This window comes from Malania oleifera, chromosome 10, assembly GCF_029873635.1.
Source record: "Malania oleifera isolate guangnan ecotype guangnan chromosome 10, ASM2987363v1, whole genome shotgun sequence".
NCBI classification, from domain to species: domain Eukaryota; kingdom Viridiplantae; phylum Streptophyta; class Magnoliopsida; order Santalales; family Ximeniaceae; genus Malania; species Malania oleifera.
Genome location: NC_080426.1, coordinates 65118686 through 65143436, shown reverse-complemented (window position 1 = coordinate 65143436; position 24751 = coordinate 65118686). Strand labels below are relative to the sequence as shown.

The 24751-nt window shown below is 36.7% G+C and overlaps 1 protein-coding gene across 4 annotated transcripts in view; it reads right to left on the bottom strand.

Moving 5' to 3' along the window:
- LOC131166976 (large ribosomal subunit protein uL3c) overlaps positions 1-24751 on the bottom strand; it is a 68332-nt gene that overhangs the window by 16027 nt on the left and 27554 nt on the right. For 2 of the 4 annotated variants that reach the window (XM_058125680.1, XM_058125678.1), the window contains exon 2: positions 17375-17611. The exons of the other annotated variants lie outside the window; for them this stretch is intronic. The gene's annotated coding sequence lies outside the window, so the exon portion shown is untranslated. Of the gene's footprint in view, positions 1-17374; positions 17612-24751 lie in introns of those variants that run through there. 4 annotated transcript variants of the gene reach the window in all.

Here is a 24751-nt window from a genome sequence, read left to right as displayed (position 1 = left end):
ACCTAGCAACCTAGGTTCTGATACCAAATTGTAATGACCTCAAAATTTATATCATTTTTTTTTTCCTTTCTTCATAATATATATATATATATATATATTAACTGTGCTGATACCCTCTGCTATGAAACTCGGGCCTTAGCAGGTACCGGGGTAATCTTGTATACAATATTCATACCTACACAGCGGAAACATAAACCATACATCCATACATACTATACAATACCAGAGTTCAATATATTCAAACTATAGTCATATAAAACAACTCCCTCCAGTGTCACTCATCCCAAAAATACAAAACTCAGACATAAACTCACCCTAAAACTATGGCTATCAAGAAATCACTCTATTTGCGAGCCTGATCTGCTCGCCTAATTGGCTCACCTGAAAAATGGTAAAATAATAGGGTGAGACAACGCTCAGTAAGTGGAAATATGCTATTACTAGTGTGTGGCGATCGAATCGTAAAACTACAATAATAGTATGTAAAACTGCATGATCTGATAAATTTGTAAAACACAAATATCACATGTATATGAGCTTAAAATATATGTATCATCCGAACTTTCTATCATTCATACTGCTAATATCTTACTATATACAAAAAAAGTGGTAAAACTGTATACATATACATAACTGTATTTTTTCCCTAAAACTCTATATGTCATGATTTGACCCCTCATTATAGGGTTGTGCATCCTGTAGGCTCGACTTAACCTAGTCGGCCCTATAGGTAAGTCACTATACTCTACACTACCTCAACCTGGCCAAACTACATACTCTCCTTGGCGCGGGACTAGCTGTTACGTCGTCAAATCGGCCCCCTCAACCCAGCAAACTGGGGAGCTACATACTCTCTGAGCACGGTTGATGGTACCCACATACTATTTGAGATATGTGGCTGCACTCTATCTGTATCAGCAACAATACTGTGCTATGTATTCTGTATCTGTATTGTATTTATCTATAATCTTTTCACAGCGATCTGATATCATACATTTATATATATTATAATCTTTATACTGTTTTCATTATGTTTCCAAAATAACCATAACACCATAACTCTGTACTGTAAATTCTATAATATATGTAACATATTGATGTTATAACTGTATACTCTGTCTATACTTTCTATCAATATAATCTGCCTGTACTTTCTATTTGTATAATCTGTCTATACTCTCTGAGTGTTCTGGCATTTAGGAAAACATAGCTTTGTATATAAACCGTATATATACTGTTCTATTTCTATACTGTTTAATATCTATATGTGTAATCATCTAAGTAAAACTGTATATGTATACTTATTTTGTGTATATAAAAATCTGTAAAATATCTAACTATATCTGTATAGCTTGCTATACTGAATACTATACAAAACTTCATATCAGGTAATATTTACTCCAGCCACACACACTTTAAAAATTCATATTCTATAATATAACTAGTATACATGCATATATATATATATATATATATATAAATATATAAAATTTCTGATAACATAAATGAATCTCTTAGCATAGCATATTTTCCTTATCTTAAATATGAAAAGTCTTTACTAAATTCTGACCCTATACCCGTAGGATTTCTAACTTAACATCCTTAAAACAATATCCCCTGGAACAAAACATTAGTATTTTCTTACCTACAACATTTCTTATAACTACAAGGAATGCATAATCTGAATAAAATACCTTACCCTAGATTTGAGATGAATTTCAAACCAACTTCTCCCATGATCAGCTCCGGCAGACTTGCAAATAACTTCGCTAGAGGCGTCGTGGTGGTCTCAGATCTTCAATCCGACAAAAAATAGGGTCGAAATCGAAGAGAGAAAGGAAGAGGGGTGTAGATAGAGAAAAAGGAAGTGTTTTGTGCCAAATAATGCTGAAAATCCGAGTTTTCACTATTTATAAGGCCGAATTCGTTGACGAGACACATCACCTCATCTCGTCAACGAGTCCTGTAGAAAATTCATCGACGAACCTGCACACTCGTCGACGAGTTTCAATTAGCCTTAAACCCTCTCTCTGTATCTTCTCATCAACGAGATATGGCTTTGTCGACGAGGCCTCCTTATGCCCTCATAGACGAACTCCCTGTGTTCGTCGACGAGACCCTGTGAAAAATTTTCCGGGCTATTACACCTATCCTGCAGGAAAGAATTAAAGCTGCTCATAAAGAAGACCCAGAATTAGCAGAGATGATGGACAAAGTGCAGAGTGGTTAGGGGGAGGAATTCAGTATTGTAGATGACGAAACTTTACGGTTCCATTCCAGATTATGTGTTCCTGCCGATGTGGATATTAGGAGGACCATTCTAGAGGAGGCTCATAGATCTTTGTATATAGTTCATCCCGGTAGTACGAAGATGTACAATGATCTGGGAGAGTCATACTGGTAGAGTGGTATGAAGAGAAAGATAACCGAGTTTATAGACCAGTGTCTGATGTGCCAGCAGGTAAAAGTTGAGCACCAGAGGCCGATAAGGTAGTTACAACTGCTATTTATCCCAGAGTAAAAGTGGGATCATATATCTATGGACTTTGTGTCAGGACTGCCGACAGCGTTGCACGGCCAGAATGTCATCTGAGTGATTGTTGACCATTTGACCAAGACTGCCCAACTTATGAAGATCAGTTACTACCTCAACCATTTGACAGAAATTTACATTCAAGAGATAGTTCATTCTCATGGAGTGCAAGTATCGATTGTGTCAGATCGAGACCTGCGTTTTACGTCACGTTTTTGGAAGAGTTTGCAAGAAGCACTAGGGTCTCAGTTATCGTTTAACACGACATTTCATCCTCAGTCAGATGGGCAGACTAAGAGGACAATACAGACATTAAAGGATATGCTCTGAGCGCGCATATTGAATTTTGGGGGTAATTGGACTCAATTCATGCCGATGGTAGAATTTGCGTATAATAACAGTCATCAAACTAGTATTGACACGACACCATTTGAAGCATTATATGGTAGGAGATGTCGCTCTCCTTTATTTTTGGATGAGATGGGTGAGCAACGAGTTGTGGGGCCAGAACTAGTACATAAAGCGTGTGATAAAGTTCGACTCATCATAGAGAGAATCAGTGCAGTTCAGAGCCAATAGAAGAGTTATGCTGATAATCACCACAAGAATTTAGAATTTGAAGTTGGTGATCATGTATTCTTGAAAATAGTTCTGTTGAAAGGGATTATGCGTTTTGGAAAGAAATGTAAACTTAGTCCTAGGTTTATCGGTCCATTTGAAATCCTAGAGAAAATGGGGTCGGTGGCCTACAGGCTAGTTTTGCCACCTGTGTTATTCAAAATTCACGACGTATTCCACGTATCTATGTTGAGGAAATACGTTCCAGACCCTTCTCATATTATTAGTTATGGTGAATTAGAGTTCAGTGATTCACTAGTATATGAGGAGGTACCAGTACAGATTTTGGATAGTTTCATACAAGAGTTACGTGACAAGGAGATTCCTTAGGGAAAAGTTTTTTGGAGGAATTATACAGTTGAAGAAGCTTCTTGGGAATTCAATGAGCAAATAAAGCAGAAGTAATCGCATTTATTCCAAGAAGTTTAATTGGGTAAAATGTAAGTAGTTAGGTAATGTTTTTTTTGTAGGTATATGTAATAATTTAATTAGTAAGTAGTATTTTAGTTTTGGGAGAATTTTCTTTTATATATGTAATCTCCTAGAACTTGGAATGTAACCATGGTATTCCTCCACCATAAGTGAAGGTAAGTAATAAAATAAGTAGACCCTTTTTCTTTTAAGGGATGATAAGTTACATGAACATTAAATTTCGAGGACAAAATTTTATGAGGGGAGAATGTAGTGACCCGAATAATTATAATATTTAAATAATATTAGAGAGGAAGGAAATAGAAATTGGAAGGGATAAAGAAATAGGCATCAGGCCTCATCAACGAAGTTACAATTGGGCTCGTTGACGAGTGTACATTTCGTAGACGAAAAAATACTGAAGAGCAAATCTCTCATTCCTAAATTTCGTTGACGAGAAACAAAGTTCATTGACAAACTTCCTTCATGACCTCGTCGACGAGGTGACGTGGCTCATCAACGAAGGTCGTAGTATAAATAGCTCTAAATGCGATTTTTTGATAGAATTTCAGCGCAGAATCCTCTCTTCTTTCTCCCTTTGGTACCCCAACCTTATCTCTAGTTTTCTGGGTCCATTCTTCGCCAAATCGACGATCCAAAGCCACCACAACACTCCTAGGGAAGTTCTCTGCTTATCTGCTAGAGTGGATCGTTGGTGGGTCGAGTTTGTAGCTCATCCCAGATCTAGGATAAGGTTTTCTACTCATTATTTGACTTCTTGTCAGCTGTAGAAAGCATAATACGCATAGAAATACTAAAGTTCAGATCTGAGGAATGTCGTTTTCATGGTGTTGAGCGGGGAACCCTGCGGGTGCAGGAATATTTCTCTTAAGGACTTTTCAAGATTCAGGTAAAGGAATAAACTGAGCTAATTTTTTTATGAAAATATATATATGTTATTACAGCATCTGATTTCAGGGATATATATATATAGATATACTTTATGTTTGGGAAATACTGCTATAAAAGATGATATGTTTAAATATGTATAAAACCTATTTCGTGTGGCATGAGTGAAATTTATGAAATACTATTTTCTGGGAACATGGTAAAGATATAGATATGATTTGCCAGCGTACGGGTCATGCTACATATGTGATTTGCTAGCGTATAGGTCATGCTATGGATATGATTTGCTGACGTACATGTCAAGCTATGGTAAAATATGAAATACCGGTGTACGAGTTGATGATTTTCATGATATACGTATATATGTGATTACGCGCCAAAATTGTGTAATTAAGCATCTCAATCCGGGCATTATGACTTAATATTAATTAAATGTCTAATTATGTCCAATATATTAACAAAGTGCCCTATTTATCATTTTTTAGTTTTATTGAACAATTTATGAATTTATGGTAATTTTTTATCTCAGGAAAATTGCCGGGAGTCGAAACAGACACTTGTTCGTAATTCACGTATAACTTTTCCGTTCGAATTTCAATCAAGACGATTCAAATTTCTAAAGAAAGAGAAAATGATTATCTACAACTTTCATGTTTTGAGTTTTGAGCGAAACGGGCCCTAAGAAGGTCAAACATGGCTGTGAACAAGGAGAACAAAAATAATAATAAAAAAGGAAAAAAAAATTGATGTGACAAGCAATGCAGAGGGTAGGTAGGTTTCAGGATATCCTAGAAGGGTGGTAGGGAATAAGTATAAAATATCTTTGAAGATAATTTAATTAAAATTAGAGATATCTATATATAAATTTTTATAGATTGATCTAAATATATATCATATGAAATATTATATATATCATAAAATATAATATATATAATAAATAAATATAATAAGAATATATAATATATATTAAAATAATAATATAAATCAGATATATAAATAAATTTTAATATATATAAATTCTTTATTAGATAAATAATAATTAATTATATAGATAAATGTATCTCTATAAATACAATATATATATGTTTTTATATAAATATATATATTAATATTTAAATTTGAAATCTTAACCCCCTAACTTATTTACGAACAAAAAAACCTATATATATCTATATATATATATAGATATATCTAATTATTTAAAATAATAGCATATAAATAATTAACTATATAAATAGATAATATAATAGATATATATATATATAATACAAAAAAAATACATCCTATATAAATTACCACTAAAAACACTATATTATACATCTATCTATATATTTAGACAAATAGATACTAAATAATATTATTATATAGATGTATAACTATCTAACTAACATCATTAATGTATAAATCTTTTATCAATTATATATATCCTATATATATATTAAATAATAATAACTCTATTCATTATTATCTAAAACTAATCAGTATTACATAGTATGTATATATATATAATAAATAATTATATATAAGTTTTTATATAATGATATATCTATCTATTATCAAAAAATATATGTATAACATAAGGAATTATATAAATAGATGTTAATCTCTATCTCTCTCTATCAATCCCTATTATCCAATCTTTAGCCAATATAGATCACTAATATAATATAAAATAATTCTGTAAACTAATATAGGTCAAATAAATTTATCTCTATATATATCTACTAAATAATAATATAAAATCTGATATTAGATTACAGCGAGGTCGCGATTTCCACTCCATCTACCCTCGAGCGTAGAGAGTCTAGCGTGAGGATAGGGCAACCAATAGCCTCTACATCACGGAAGGAGCGAAGAGCGAGCGCGAGAAGATGACCCACCACAACAGGGACACAATTAAATCATATCAAGTCAATCTCTCACGCGCTCCCCCAATCCCATTCATACAAAAAAAAATAAGAGATTGTCGATAGATATATATATATAAAGGATAAAAATATGTCATATATTAGAAAAGATAAATAAAGAAATAAAGATAGGCCTAGAAGATATATAAATAAAATGATTAAGTTGTATAAATAGTGATATAATTATAAATATAGATTATATAGAAGTATAAAAATATAAATATAGATATATGTATAGATATAAATATATTATATAATAAAAATAAAGAATTAATTATATAAAGATTTATAGAATTATAGAAATCTATATTATATCTATATATAAATCAATCTATAAATATATAGAATATATATCTCAATATATATTAATATTTAAGTAAGTGTGAAAATAATATAAATATATAGGATATATCTATCAAATCTTTATTAATTTTTGTTATTCTATATATAATTAATTATAGTTATGCAATAGAAAATATATATATATATATAGATAAATAGTTATTACTGAGATCTTATATATAAAAATTTAAATATTAATTATCTTAACAAATTTAACTAATTTCTAATATAATAAATATATATAATTATAATATTTAATGATAAAAAAAATATAATATATATATAATTTATATTTATTAAATATCTACTGTCTTCTATATAAATTATAATTCTATGAAATAGTAATAATATATATATTGATATATCTAAAATTATAGATATATAATTTAATTAGATTATATAAAGTAATCCAAAATATATTATTTTTATATATCTATATAACACATATATATCTAACTATTCCTTATATACATTGCTGTTGTTAATCTCTATATATATATATATATATATATATAAATAACGATAACATATATATCTAAGGTATAAATAAATTAATTATATCTCTACTCTCTATATACCTCTATATCTAACTTACAATGGATTACATGAATAAAAATATATTGAAATATATAATAAATATATATAGTCCATAACATGAATCAACTATATTGCAAGATATTATATATTCATATCTCTCTCTATTCTATTTCACTCATATCACTTTTCTCATATATCTATAAAACGTTATATATATATATCTTATCGCCCAAATAATATATCTAAAGAACATCAATTTCTATATCTATTTTCCATCTGATTGTTGTATCTCTCTTCCTCTCTCTCTCTATATCTATCTCTCTAGCTCTCCCACCATTACTTTATATATCTATATTATATACTATATCTAAATCTAAATAATAGACATCACATACATCTCAAACTCTCTCTCTCTCATGACAAAAAATCTCAATCTCTAAATAAATATATATCTAATGTCTCTCTCTCTTTCGATAACCCTTCTTAATCTACATCTCTGTAACATTAAAGTCTCTATTAACCTTATATTTCCTCCCCCCACCCTCGACCTCTAGTCATTCTCTATTCGCTCCACAACCTCTTTTTTATACCACAACGCTCAGTCTAGATACGATACCTCCCTAGCTCCCACGCGCCATCTCTAGCTAATCTCTCTCTCTCCCCATGCCTCCCCCTCTCTCGCTCTCTCTCTCCCTCCATGCCCCACACATACGTGGCACTCTCTCGGCTGACTGAGCGATCTATCTGATCTTCCCCGATAGAGAAAGTGATAGAGCGATTCCCACGTGATGCTGCGATCATCTATCTCGAACCCATGATAATCTCTCGCCCTACCTCATTCAGCTGTCTATTTCCCGCTCTTTGGTTGGAGAGACGGAAGAGAGAGAGAGAGAGAGAGAGAGAGAGAGAGAGAGAGAAAGCGGGAGAGATAGAGAAAGGGAGAGGGAGAGAGAGGGAAAGAAAGATAGAGAAAAAGAGATGAAGAGAGAGAAAGAGACAGAGAGAGTGAGAGAACAATAAAAGAGAAAAGAGAGAAAGAAATATCTATAAATGTTTCTCTATGCTATTTCGCATACCCTCTCTCTCTCCCTCTCTGTACCTCTAACTGTCTCTCTTACCCTATATAATATCATTCAACACAAACTCTAAATCCTTACATCTATCTCTTTCGTAAAAAAAACCTATATTTTTCTACCCATAAATCTCTAGTATATATATATAACTCCCTCACTCAAAAGATTACGCCTAGCTCTCTGAGAGCTGAATCGAAATCGGACATGCCGTCAAAAGATGCGGCTAGGGCTAGCGGTACACTCAGAGTATAGATCGCGCGTAGACCTATTCTCTGTTGATATCTATATGTATCTATTACCTCCATTATCTTCTTTATGGGGCGTCGATCGGGGAGCTAGAAGGGCGATCTGCTATCACGGGTGATAGATCTCTCTCGCACAGCGCCTATTTTCGTTCACTGCTAGCTCCTCGCTCACTCTCCCCCCCGCTCTATCTCCAGCTCAGGCGATTCTATATCTGATTTCTAGCTCTCATATGAAGTTGCCACAAGTGCTTCAGGGACCTCTTCGCGCGAGAGCAAGAGAGAGCGAGAGCGCACGCGCGGTCGAACGAGGGCGGAGATGGAGCAAAAAAAAAAAAAAAGGGCGAGAGAGAAAAGAGAGAGAGCGAGCTAAAGGGCGAACGCGAGGCGGAAGAATGGATGAAAGAGAGAGAGAGAGAGAGATCTCTCTCTCTCTCTCTCTCTCTCTCTCTCTCTCTCCATGTCTTTGAATGCAAATGTTTTGTTTTAAATGAGAAAGATAAATTGGATGCTAAATCATATTAGGAAATTTTTCTAGGATGTGCTCTAAATAGTAAAGCGTTCAAAGTACACAATAAAAGAACAATGTCGGTTATTGAATCAATCCACGTAGTCTTTGATGAACCAAACCCCTTTTCTTCTAAGAATATTGTCAATGATGATTCAGAAATAAGAAAAGGTTTAGAAGACTTGTCAATCCATGATAACAAAGAGGAGAGTAGTGAAATCAAGGAACCATCTAATGATGGTGCTCAAAATCAAGTTGAAGTCAATGAACTTGCCAAAGGAATGAAAATTTGTGAAAAACCACCCTAAGGGGCAAATAATCGGTGAACCTTCACGTGGGGTATCAACTCGATCTTTGTTTAAAAACTTGTATAATCATTTCGCATTCCTATCACAAAAGGAACCTAAAAATATTAGTGATACAATTAATGATCAATCATGGGTTTTAGCTATGCAAGAAGAGTTGAATCAATTTGAAAGAAACAAAGTTTGGACCTTAGTTCTTAGTATAAATGATCACACTGTTATAGGAACTACATGGGTATACAGGAATAAAATGGACAAGAACGACATTGTTGTCCGCAACAAAGCTAGGTTAGTTGCACAAGGTTTCAATCAAGAAGAAGGCATCAATTTCAAGGAAACCTATACACCAGTAGCTAAGATGGAAGTCACTCGCATGCCACTTGCCTATACATCCCATAAGAATTTCAAACTTTATCAAATGGATGTGAATAGTGCATTTCTAAACGACTTCATAAATAAGGAAGTTTATGTATAATAACCCCCAAGATTTGAAAGTTACCATTTTCCCAACCAAGTGCTCAAATTGTCTAAGGCTTTATATGGTTTAAAACAAGCTCCTAGAGTTAGGTCTAAAAGACTAAGTGGATTTCTATTAGAAAATTGATTTTCAAAAGGAAAAATTGATAACACACACTTTATCAAAACCAAGTTAGATGATATGCTTATAATTCAAATATATGTTGATATCATATTCGATGCTACGAATGAGGATTTGTGCAAGGAGTTTGCCAAAAGTATGCAAGATGAGTTTGAAATGAGCATGATGGGCGAACTCACGTACTTTCTTGGACTTCAAATCAAGTAAGCCTAGAATGGGACGTTTGTAAACCAATCAAAGTATGTAAATGACTTGCTCAAAAGATTTAACATGGAAAATGGCAAGTCGTTGGGAACACCAATGAGCCCTTCTACAAAGCTTGACAAGGCTGAGCAATGGAAACTGGTAGATATTAAGTTCTACCGAGGTATGATTGGAAGTCTACTCTACTTAACTGCTAGTAGACCAGATATTATATTTAGCGTCTATATGTGTGCTCAAGTTCAAGCTTCACCCAAGGAATCACACCTAATAGTCGTTAAAAGAATCATACGATATCTAATTGGCACTGTAGATTAAGGCTTATGGTATCCAAAGTATACATCCTTTGAAATAGTTAGTTAGTCCGATGCGGATTTTGTCGAGTGCAAAATTGATCACAAGAGTACACGCGAAACTAGTCATTTCTTAGGACAATCTCTTGTATCTTAGTTTTCCAAGAAACAGAATTTCATAGCCTTATGTACCATTGATGCCGAATATGTTGCCGCGAGCAGTTGTTGTGCCCAAGTCTTGTATATGAAACAACTCAAGGATTTCAAATTGACTTATGATTGTGTACCAATCAAATGTGATAACACTAGTGCTATAAACATTTCCAAGAATCTTATATCACATTCACGAACAAAGCACATAGAAATAAGACACCATTTTCTTCGTGATCATGTGCAAAATGAGGATACAAGCCTTGAATTTGCGAGTACAAATGAACAATGGGCCGATATATTCATGAAACCACTTCAAGAAGATCGATTCATTTTGAGAAGGCGTGAATTAGGCTTATTACATGTTAGGGAAGTTGTTTGAAGCGAATTTAGGCTTTAACATAAGTATTCCAGACTAAATTTAAGATACTGGCAACTTTAGGAAACTTAGGCAACTGAATGCTCTTGACCGGTCGACCGAATACATACTATCTTAGGTGCCTTCGAGTTCCAGGTAACTCGGTCAACTGAATGACTAGGTTCAGTAGACCGAATCTACACTAACTTGTGTATATGACTTGTTTTGAAAACATTCTAATTAATCATGTATGACTTCAGGTTTCTATAATATTATAATCATTATTACATTGGTTGATGTATGTTTTTATTAGTGAAATCATGTTGGTTGATGCATGTTTCTATATTAGCAAAATCATGCTAGTTGATGTCTCTATATTGGTGAACTTATGCTCATCGAGTTATGTTTCTATGTTGGCAATGTTATGCTGGTTGATATATGATTTTGAAATTTCTATATTGACGTTTTATGCTGGTTGGCAATATGCCATCCATGTTTGATGATCACTGCATGAATGATCACATAAGATTTTTAAATGGGAGAAAGTAGAGCAAAATGAACAATTGAAATTTTGTGCATATTTCTATGTAGCCTTTTGATTATTTCAAAAGGGGGAGAAATAAAGAGCAAAATGGAAATTTTATGAAAATGCATGGAAAAATTAGCACTAAATGGAGAATTTCGGCAAAATGCATGTATAAATTGTGTTTTAAGCTTAAATGACAATAACTTGAAAAAGTCTAAGTCTTGATCCTAATATGCTAAATTATTTCACATTGCTTACTTTGATTCTATGCATATTGTGAGGGGGAGCCTTGTAAAGGCAACCTTATTTTGCTCTTTGTTTGTCATTATCAAAAAGTGGAAGATTGTTGACCTAACAAGGTTTAATCCCGTTTTAATAATGATAAATCAAGGCATCTAATTGTGCTATTAAGTATGTTTATAAAGAGATGCAAATTGGAGGCTATGAACCATACAAGCTAAATTTATCAGGTGATGATCAAAAAGAGTACAAAGATCAATCGTGAAGACTTGAAAATTTTGTTATATATATTGCAAAATAGGATTCAAGTACACTTCATTTGAACATTGTGACGAAACTCAAAGGTGACTTAGTTGGACTCTAGGTATTTTAAAATTCATGGAAAATCTTTTATACAAGTACAAAAGTTATTTTAAAAATGCTAAAATCATTTTTGGAATGAAAAACAAATGATTTTGTAACTACAGGATGTTCGGCGCCTGGGACAAAGAGCTCAATCGACCGAATTGATGTTGTTCGAACACTAGTCTGGCTCTAGGTAGTTTGGGCGACCGAACCTCAGCGTTCAGTCGACCAAGTAGCTACTGACTTTTGGAAATTCCAACTCAAGGTAGTTCGGGTGACCGAACATCAGGGTTTCATCAACCGAGTGGCTACTGACTTTTTGGATTTCTAGACCCAGTTGGTTCGGCCAACCGAACCTTAGAGTTCAATCGATCGAGTGGGTAATGATTTTTTGGGAATTCCAGTTCCAGCTGGTTCGAGCGACCGAAGCCTGCCCGATAATTATCGCAACGACCATAAAATAGCTAAGATTCTCATTTATTAAGCCATTAAACATGCCCAACGGCTAGAATTTAAATTTTCATATAAATACCTAGCCTCTAAACGTGTTTAGTAAGAGATTAATTAGGATTAACACATATTATTACTGAGAGCATTTTTGAGTTTATTATTCAAAGCATACTTCTTTCAAAAATTAGAAAACACTAGTTACTCCTTGAGCTTCGTTTCATTTTTCGATTAAAAGTGTATTAGTGATTGATTTATTGTGTACTCGTCTGCTCTATTCAAAGAGTTTTCTTTCTACAACTCTACTTTGTTTATTTCATTGTATCTCAACAATTCTGGGGTGAATCATTGCAAAAAAAAAAAGGATTTTCGCTTGGGAATTTGTAAAGACATCTCCGCCTATTGAAGGAGAGAGACATCTTCGCTTATTGAAGGAGAGAGGAATCTCCGCCTATTAAATGAGTCGAGGTTCTTGAGAGTGGGAGTGGGGGGTACAGGAGCCTCCGGTCCCAAAATCTGCCACTCACCTACCTCATCCTAGTACAACGGAGTTCAGCACCAACGACCATACAAGGCCTCATATGGTGTCATCTCAATATTGACCTGGAAGCTATTGTTACAAGCAAATTCTATGAGCCGTAGATACCGGATCCAACTGTTACAGAAATCCAACACGCATGCCCACAGCATATCCTCCAAAATCTGACTCGTCCTTTCAGACTGCCAATCTGTTTGTGGGTGAAACGCCATGCTGAACATGAGCTGTGACCCCAAGGCATTCTGCAACCCCTTCCAGAACCGAGACGTGAAACATGGGTCTCGATCTAAAACAATAGACACAGGGACGCCATGGAGTCGTACTACCTCCCGTACGTACAACTTTGCCATCCTATTCATAGAATAGCTTACTCTGATTGGAATAAAGTGTGTCGTCTTCGTCAGCCAATCCACCACCACCCAAATAGCATTCTGTCCGTGCACCGCTAAAGGCAACCCCGAAACAAAATCCATCGAGATGTGTTCTCACTTCCACTTTGGAATGTCAAGCGGCTGTAGTGGTATTGCTGGTCTCTGATGCTTAGCCTTCACTTGCTGACATGTCAAGTATTGCCCAACAAACCCAACCACTTCCCTTTTCATAGTACTCCACCAGAACGATTCTCGCAGATCTCTATACATTTTCGTGCTTAAAGAGAGCAATGAGCCTCCTCCAGAATCATCCTTTTTATCTCTGCATTGTCTGGTACACACAGCCTGGTGTGGAATCTGAGAACTCCATCCTCAGAGACATTAAAGTCTGAATGTGGTTCGCTCTGCAGTTTCTCCACAATCTTTACCAACTCCACGTCGTTCAACTGAACAGTTTTGATTTGTTCTCGTAAGGTCGGCTGAACCACCAACCTGGCAACGAAGGCTTGGGGATCCCCGTCCACCAGCTCTACCCTCAATCTCTCCAGATCCATCCTGATCTGATGCTGCCCACGACTGCTGAAACCTACGCCTCTACTGACTTCCAACTCAATGCATCAGCTACCACATTAGCTTTTCCGAAGTGATAGCTGTCTCATATTCAACTCTTTCTAGGTGAAGAAGTATTTGAGACTCTTATAATCGGTAAAGATCTCGCACTTCTCACCATACAGATAGTGCCGTCAGATCTTTAGAGCAAACACAACTGCTGCCAACTCCAAATCATGCGTAGGGTAATTCTTCTCGTACTCCTTGAACTGACGAGAAGTGTAGGCAACTACTCTACCCTGTTGCATCAAAACACAACCTAATCCCTTCAAGGACGCGTCATTGTAGATCACGAAGCCACCATCCCCTAATGGAATGGTCAACACTGGAGCCATGACCAAGCATCGCTTCAACTCTTGGAAACTCTGCTTGTAGTCTCCTATCCATGCAAACCTGCTACCCTTCCTGGTAAGCTGTGTCAAAGGGCCCGACAACTTAGAAAAGCCCTCAACGAACTAGCAATAATACTCGACCAGACCCAAGAAACTACGAACCTCATGCACGTTCCTTCGTCTCACACAATCAACTACCGCCTCAACTTTACTTGGGTCAACTGAAATCCCCTCTTTGAACACCACGTGCCCTAGAAATGCAACCTGCTCAAGCCAGAATTCGCATTTCTTGAATTTAGCGAATAGTTCCTTCTCTCTAAGTACCTGAAGGACTACTCTAAGATGAGCATCATGCTCTACTAGACTCTTCGAATAGACCAAGATGTCGTCGATGAGCACCACCACGAATTTATCCAGGTACTCGTGAAACACCTTGTTCATCAAGTTCATGAATGTTGCAGGTGCATTCGTCAAACCAAACAGTATAACCAAAAACTCGTGATGGTCATACCGGGTTCGAAAAGCAATCTTCGATACATCCTCTACTTTCACCTTCAACTGATGATACCCAGACCGCAGATCGATCTTTGAAAAGACATGAATGCCCTGCAACTGGTCAAACAAGTCGTCAATCTGAGGCAATGGATATCTGTTCTTCATGATCACCTTATTGATCTCCCAGTAATCAATGCACATCCTCATCAACCCGTCCTTCTTTTTCACAAACAACACAGGCGCACCCTAAGGTGACACGCTCGACCTTATGAACCCTTTGTCCAAAAGTTCATGCAACTGCTCCTTTAGCTCTTTCAACTCAACTAGAGCCATCTTGTAAGGCGCCTTGGAAATTGGTGTCGTCCTCGATGCTAACTCAATAGCAAACTCCACTTCCTTGTCTGGAGGCAACCCTGGCAAATCTTCAGGAAAGACATCGGAGAGCTCCCTTATCACCGGGATATCCTCCAACTTCACTCCCTCCTTAGGTGACTCTTTCACACTCGCTAGGTATCCCTGACAACCCTCTGGAAGCAGCTGTCTCACCTGCATCGCTGAGAGGATCTGTGGTGCAGAACGCACACACGACCCAACAAATAGAAATTTCTACTCTCTGAGAGGCCTGAACACTACATCCTTCCTATGGCAGTCAATGCTCGCAAAACTGGATGCCAGTCAATCCATCCCTTGGATTACATCACTCATGCATATCAAACACGATTAGACTGGCAGGCAACCTCCTCCCCTGAATCTCTATCGGGTAATCCCTGACCACTCTACTGCATACCACCACTAACCCTAATGGTGTATCCACACCTAACTCGACCTCTAACGGTTAAACCTCCACTCCACAGTGTTTTAACAAATTCTCGAGATATAAAGGAGTGGATTGCACCTGAATCAAAAACAACTACAGCATTATATGATAAGTTGTAAATGGTACCTGTCACCACATTGTCGGTGTTCTCTGCATCACCTGGCATCATCGAGCACACCCTAGACTGAGCGGTGCCTCCCTGGTGACCACCTCAAGGTGTCTGGTTACCACCCCGATTTTGAGCCTGTGCTAAAAGAAGAGTCGCTGTCGCCCGACAGTCTCGTATCAGATGCCCCGACTCCCCGCACCTGTAACAGCCCGTGAATCGATGCACTCGCCCCAATGCTGCTTCTGGCACTTGGGACACATTGACTTCTCTGAACTCCCCTGGGAAGCCTGAGATCTCGACTACTGCTGCTATTGGCCCGAAAGACCACTGGACTTCTTCCAATAACTTTTGCTAGAGTCTGACTGCGAATTTTGGGGAAAAGGCCTCTTCTTCTGATTCGCCTTTCTCTCCCCCTACTGGATGCTAGCTTCAGCTACCATGGCTCTATCCACAAGCTTATAAAAGCCTTAGACCATCAACGCTACCACCTGCGCACATATAGCTTTCTTTAGGCCCCTCTCAAACATACAAGCCTTCTTCGGCTCATCTGAAACCATGTGAGGCACAAACCAAGATAACTCCACGAACCCAACCACGTACTGCTGCACCGACATTGATCCCTGAGTCAAGTGGAGGAACTCTTTAGACTTCGCCTCACGGGTGGCAATGGGGAAATATTGTGCGAATAACACCTCCCTGAAGCGACTCCAAGTAGTTGACACATACCCTGGGCGCTGCTCCTCAACTAGCCTAGTTGATCACCACCATCTCCTAGCCTCCCAAACCAGCTTAAGGGCGGCGTATTTAACCTTTTGTTCCTTTGTGCACTCAGACACCTCCAACAGATCCTTCATCTCTTGTAACTAGTCCTCCGCCACAATCAGGTTCGGCCCTCTTGAAAATGCCGACGAATTCGTTCTGGAGAACTGCTGGTACGTGCAGCCTCTATCTGCAACCATCTGATCTTGCTCCCTAGAACCCCTCCCGAGTTCCTTCCTGGCCTGCCTCGCTATATCGCGAAGGAACACAAGAGCCTTGGTCTCATCCTCACTAGAGGCATCCAAGTGATTATCGCCTCCTGCCATAATCCCCTTCCCTCTGGGTTATGCCAACTTAATCATTCCACATTTAACATAATAAATGCAAATATGGAACAAGAAGATTAAACAACACGTATTCGAGACACCGACAACCCCTACACACTAGACCATCTATCCTCTCATCTCGACATCTGAGTCAAGTCTCTCAACCTAGAAATGAAATCATCGATGGATTTATCATGGTTTTCTTGAAATCGTCATTCCCGAAAAAGCACAGAAGATCGTCGAAGGAAATCCTGCCTCTGAGCCTCCAGAGTAAAACCTGATTAACTCTCTAACTCTATCTCATTACAGCCAATACTCTGGTAATTTACTCACTGACCATCAAAGTCTACAGAACCTAGCAAACCTAGGCTCTAATACCACCTGTAATGCCCCGATCCCAACTTATGGCCTGGGTGTTATTGTAGTAACGTATGTATACCTAATATACTTCTCAACAGATATATACGCAACGAAAAATATAAACATCCATCAAACTATTACCAAAGTTCTAACTGTCTGATAGATACATACAGTTATTCCAATATCCATATACAACACTAAATGATACTTGATGTATCCTCGAGTCTTACAACATTTTACAAGTTCTGAAAACATATAACATAACCTACAAAATCGAGCTCGTGGAGACGCTCACTTAAAAATAGATCGCTACCCTGCCACAGTCCTTGCTAATCTCAACATTGATAAGGACCTGAAAAGACAGTTTGTATGATAAGGTGAGACATCTCTTAGTAAGGGACGATTAAGCTAATAACAGTGTGTGGCTAACATGCTTTAAGTGTTTAACAAAAACATAAACATATATAATCATCATTTTCATAATTGTAAAATACGTAGCCCATTTTCATCATATGAACAGCCTCATAGTATATAACAACAATTACATAAATGTACAGATATGTGGGATAGAACACGCCCTCAAACTCTATACCATGTATAAATCCCCACAATAGGGGTTGACCGCCCCTACTGTCTCAATACAACCTGGGTACACGATCAAGAGGCAAACTCACGCTAAGACCGCCCCTACTATCTCAATACAGCCTGAGTTCATATATATCAAAAGTATGGTGCCCTCACTAGCAACGTATCTGTGCCTACACTATGAGTCCCCAGGATTCCTAAAGCATATCGTGCAATTTAAGCAATTTAAACACTTTTTTGAAATCATTTCACAAAACACATCATTACGTGAAATCCGACTCATAGCTATCAAATAAACTTCCTACATTTTCACAACAGTTCTAGTATTTCACAACATCAACAGCTGCCACACAGTTTTCCACATTCGAAAACAACTAAACAATCAATATCACAGTACGGGTTTTAAACAACGAAAACAACATTTCCAACCGGTGAAAAGGTCCAGAATGACAAGTACGATATTCTAAAAATATAACATTTGAATTTGACCGGTAGGTTTTGAAAGTAAAGCCGATTTACCGAACCGAGGCCCAAAAACCCTAAAACCATCGTAACTTGATATCTAAAAGTTATTTCAACATTTCAGTCGATTCATATTGTATAAATTACTTTATTAACATAACCCCCTTACTTGCATGCGAATCGGAGTCCGAAACGACGCGAAATTCAAGCTCTAGGATTCTGAACCCCGAACCTAAACGGTTCAAAACAACGGCACGAAAACCCTGAAACCTGATACACAAAGAACAACACTTCAATATAATCTCGTATACTACATATCTACCGGACCAAAAGCAAAAATCGACCCTTACCTTGATTTTCGGGAAAAACTTGGAAATCTCTGAAATGAAATTCTAAACCATAGAACCTGTAGAGACTCCTTCCCTAATCCACGTAATGACGACGGATCGTCGATTCCAACAACACATGACCCAAAAATCTTAGAGAGAGAGAGAGAGAGAGAGAGAGAGAGAGAATGGAGTTCGTGTCTAGAAAGAGAGAGAGAGAATGAGAGTTTATAAAGAAAAACCTAACTTAGCCTTTAAATAATCAAAATAAATATCTCCTCCAAGATATTTATATATAAATATCTCAAAATATCTCCTTTCAAAATATCTCCTTCAAAATATCTCCTCCAAAATATCTCTTTATTTATTTATTTATTTTATATATATATTATCGGGTTACTACACTCCAAGTTATTCCCCTTTCATTTCCCATATTAAGTTCCTCATGGGTAGAGGCAGTAATATCCAATTTTGGAAAAATCCTTGGTTGGGTAATGTAGTTTTGTCCACCTCTTTTCCCCGCCCTTTTCACCTAAGCTCAAGGCAAGATAAGTCCATTTCTTCTTTTGTTGTTGATTCAAGTCGTTCTTTGCCTTCTTGGGATTTCCACTTCTGCAGATCGTTAAATGATAAGAGGATGGAAGAGCTATCCTCTTTTCTAGTCTTGTTGAATAACTATCATTTTTCTTTAAGGAGGATAGGCGATCTTGGTCTCTGAGCCTTCGAGGGTTTCTTCATGTAAATATTGTTGTGATTTTTTGAATAAGTCAAATTTTCTTTTCTGCTATATAGTTCCATTTGGAAGGCCAAAGTCCCCTTTAAAATTAAGGCTTTTATCTAGTTGGTTGCGCTTGATAGAATTAATACCAATAACATACTGCAAGTTAGGAGATCTTTGAAGGCTATATCTCTAGACATATGTGTTCTCTACTTTAATTGTTCATAATCATCATTGCAATTGTTTATTCATTGTTACTATGCTTGGAGTGTTTGGAATAAGCTATTTGGTATTTTAGGCAAATGTTGGGTGAGTTAGTGGAGATTTTTTAGCAGTGACTTTTGCTGGATTTGGTAGGAAAAAGGAAAATGCAGCGCTTCAGAAATGTGTTTTTTTGCAATTTTTTGGGGGTTGTGGATGGAGCGTAAGGCAGTCGACTCAGGTACAAGTTTGGGAAAAGATACATTGTTTGGTTTCTCTTTGGTGTGTGGGATAAGGGAATTTTAAGGGGGTGAACTTTTCTCGTATTTAGCGCAATTTGTATTATGTGCTGGAGTGTTAGTCCATGATGGTTTTTTTCTCTTTTGTTCTTTAGTCTGTAGATTGTTCCTTTTTGTTTTTATCTAGATTTTCCAGACTTTGTTAAGGAGATGTCTTATTCTATTAATGAATTCTTCTTTTATGATCCAAACAAAAAAGAAAAATACTCTAGCTCAAAATCACATTCCCATAGAATCCTAATAAAGACTATAAACAAATCTCCCTTAAATCACATCCCAACAATCTTGGAAAAAACAGCCATATAGAAGCCATCCGAGCTCAAAGCCTTAACACTCTTCATCCTAAATACAACCCTCACTTCCTCCTCAAAAGGTCTCTCCAACCAAGACATTTGCTCTCCATAAATGGGATCCCACTCCAACCCCTCAACTATTAGTCAACATACTCCTCAAAGTATAGGCTAGAATATAAGTCATTGATGTCAAAGGCAATTCGATTAGGGTCAGAAACAATCTCTCCCCTTCCCACATCAATTCCCTAAACAAATTGTTTTTCATTTTCCTATTTGCTAGCCTATGGAAGAAACTAGAATTGTAATCACCATCTAACCTATTTAAACTTAGTCATTTATCTCCTGCTTCTAACTTCCTTAAAAATAACCTCTTCTAACTTATTCTTCAAAGAGACCCTTTTCACCTCCTCACTCTCCAAGAGGTTAGCATCCTCTTCCTTCCTATTGAATGAATCTAACTCACCTAAAATGCTGGATTTTCTAATCATAATATCACCAAACACCTCCCAATTCCATTCTTTCAACTTCTTCAATCTCCTCACAAACCTAAACGCTACCCACGCCCTATCCAATTCCTCACCCCAAGAGTTCCTCGCTAACGATTGAGAAGTATCATAATCCAACCACATAAACCAAAAGCTGCCCCAAGAAACCTTACTAGCTTCAAACATAATAGGAAAATGATCGAAAGTAGGTCTCAGGAGAAAGGGATGCATTCAAAAGGCAAAAATCCCTAAAGAGGTCTGAAAATTGGAGGCTTGATCTTAAACAAGAGGAGAGCGTGCAAGAAACCCTAAGAAAAGGGGCTGGAGGGAGCATTTTTTAGACTTTGGCCTAGTGAGAGAAGCTAGACTATAGACAAGAGAGATGAAGGTTTTACCTTCCGGGATTTCTTAATTCTTGGTTTTGCTTCTTTGCAAGGCATGCCTGTGCATGTTCTTGTTCTTGTTCCTAATGATCCCCCTATGTTTTATAAGATGGATATCCCATGTTTAGCTCGCTTATGTTAATTGTATGTACACTTTTGGTTTTCTTGATTCAATCACCCTAGGTTTTAGAATTATGTCATCATTTTAAAGATTTTAGTGTTTAATATAGATATTCAGTCACCAAAGGCATGTCTTCACGCAGATTTTTTAATGTTGTTTACCTATCTTCATGGTCTCTTTTCTTCTTCTACGTCTTCTTTCCTTCTTTTCTGCAGTACTTTGCCACTATGTTTCGGCTATCATCTTGGTTCATTTAGTTTGCTTGCTACAAACCTAAACTTGAACTCAGTTCTCTTAATTGCTTGAACTCAGTTCTCTTAATTGAATGAGTTCAAATGAGACATTCTGGAGTAGCTAGCAAACAGCTTGGCTTTTTGCAGTCCTATAAGCTGCAAATGTTTGGACAAAACATGAAGTTAAATAACATTCACAAAATCTGTACCAAGGAGATGAGCAAACAGAGTAAAACAGTTGAATATGTGCATGTAGATATAATTCAGCAAACATGCGATGCCCGTGTAAAATCTGGCCAAACAATGAAAACTGCTATCTATAGTGGAAAAATGCTAATGTGACTAATAGCTTCTTTAAAAAGATGTAATTGCTCAAGTCTCACTTAGAAGAATAATGTAGGTTCCCATTTACACAAATTTCACTCCTACACAATTACAGCATGTTACCTTACGTATCTGGGTGCAAAATAAAATCAAAGGCATAAGTCACTGTTAACTACATGAAGTGGAGGTGGCTTGGTAAAAATTTTTAACAATTCCATTTTATGAAGACTATTTATGTTCAAATGCTAATAGAAACATGATGTGGGCTTTGGATTCATGGAAGGCACTAAATAATCCTATCTTTCCCCAGGAGAGCTCAAAGCAACTGATGAGTTGCCTGAAAATTATAGAATGGTACCGTTGGGCAAAGATGGTGGGGCATGAGGAAATTGATATCATAAATGAAAAATTCCACCTTATCCAAGATAAAAAAGAATGGAAATTTAGCAGTTCAAATTCATCAACCATTATCCAAACAAAATACCATTTACAGCTTTCAAAGCAACCCTGAATACATTTTCCCTAATGTTACATTATATTTAGGGATAACAATAACTTGAGAACAAAATAATAGATTCACTAACACTTCAAATTGACCAGTCCTCAGGTTACTACTTTGCACATACATAAGAAGCTTCACAAGACACAGCCTTGGGCACATGCTTTTACTGAGTCTTAAAGATACAGCTTAGCCACCAAGAGGAAATACTCCAAGGACTACCCAAATTAATATATCAGTTGTAATGTTGTACCATGCACAAGTGATCCAAGAATCAATGATTTAAAGAGAGGAATCAATTATACAGATGTAATCCTAGCTAGAGATCACACAATACATAATTCATTAGTTAGCTTTGAGATGCACCCAAGAAATTCAAAGAAAATATAGGGAAAATCAAAACCAACACATCCAGGCTAGTTTTACAACTGCATCCCAGAAAATGATGTTTTTCTTTTTCTTTTGCTCTAACTCGTAAAATAACAGACATTCAAATTGACAGGATAACAGTAAAAAGGTGCTGGAAAATTGCTGCCCTCAAAACTTTTGGCAGGCAGATTGAAAACAAACTTGGGTAGATGTAATTTTACTTCATATCATTTCACTATGTATTCAATGAATGTGTGCATGTCATTTTCCTTGTATATGCTTCCTTTGCAGAACCCTCCAGATTGGGAGGAAATATTAATATGCTTCCTGGAACACTTCAATTTTCTTCTAATTGACCCAGTCTACCAACTGATATGGAGATGGAAGTCTAAATGCATATGAAAATCAGGAGTTAAATGGACATATAGAAAACTTAAATGCAGGAAGAGGCTATTAGGAATGAGCGCCTTAACCATGAACATGCGATTGAAGTGAAGATGATGAAGATGAAACCAATACAGGTGCTGAAAACCTGAAAGATAGAAGCCATGTGTTGACAAGAAGAAGAAGAAAAATCAGTGACTCAGGGTAAGATTAGAAGGAGATAGAGACCAAATGAGGGAAGAAATTGCAAAAGCTGAAGCAGGAATTCTAAGTCATAATTGTGAAACTCTTGGATTTCCTACTAGTTGATCCATTCTACCAATTGCTATGGAGGTTGAGTCTAAATGGCTATGAAAAGTTGGGAGTTTAATGGACAAACAGGAAGCTTAAATGCAAGAAGAGGCTTCGGGGAGTGTAAGTGGCACATGAAATGAATGAGGGGAGAACAAATTAAAGAGCGAGGAAAAAAAATTATTAGGCTACAAAAATAGACTCACAGATTTATATATTCAGTTATAGAATGTGAGAACAAATTAAAGAGGAAAAAATCTTGTGAGGCAAAATAGTCTCCCAGTTTTTACGTTTCTTATAGAAATGGATTTGGATATCCAAAACAGAGGAGGAAAAGAAAGTGAAGTTGGAAAATGGCTTCCTTTCCTTTTTTGATAAAAATAAAACTCATTTGATAAGGGAAATACAAATCAGAGGTTAATAAATTGGCCTAAAAAGAATAACAAAACAAAAAGGAAAGAAACAAAATCACAACGAGAAAGCCTGTCAATCCCACTGGAAGTCCAGAAACATCATTAAACAACCAGCTGCATCCTGCATAAGCCCAAAGCTAGGAAACACCAGCACTTCTTGAAGCTGGATCTGTCGGTATCCAGGACATGTCCATGACACTGGCCCAAAACTCTGACATCTGTTGAAAATTAATTAATTTATTCTTATTTTTGGACATGGCTGAGATGCTTATCAACAAAGTGAGGGACATGTTTGGGACACTTCTTGCAGCAAAACAACCATTTTATTGCCCCCTTTAATTCTGTAAACAAAACCCGCAAAACATTGAGTAGTGACAGACTGAGAGTTGAGAGGTTCCTTGACATTGGAGTAATTGGGCTTTGGAGCCCTAGCCCCATTGCACCAGCCCTGCAGAGCACGTGAAGCTCCCACCCCTTAGAATTCCTCCCCCTCTCTAAATCCGTCACCAATTCGCCACTCTCTATTAATCTGTTTTTAATTTTTTAAAATTTCTAAATGTTGTGAAGTTAGAGATGCAGGAGAGAAGAGAAAGAATGAACAGAAGAGGAGAAGAAGAAAAAGAAAAAAAGAAAACTGAGCGGCAGTTTCCTGGAGTCCACATACAGCTAAATAATAATAGTCTTAAGCGCAAAAATACCCCTATTAACACAACATAATTACTAAAATAACATATCCCTTTCTAATACTCCCCTTAAGCTAGAAGTGTACAAATGTTACCTAAACCCAGCTTGTAACAACCTAACTGATCCACACATTTTACAAAGGGAGACCTCACAACCTTCTTCAACACAGCATCCCCACAAAATGACAGCCAACTTCTATGTGCTTTGTCCTCTCATGAAACACGGGATTGCTAGCAATATAAACGGCAGCTTTATTATCATAAAACAAATTCATTAGCTTCATTAGTAAGAATCCCATCTCTGACATAGAGACTTAAACCACATAAGCTTATTCACAATATGAGCCATAAGCTCGATATTCCACTTCAACACTAGATCTTGCTATAGTAGTTTGTTTCTTGCTATGCAAAGTAACAAGATTA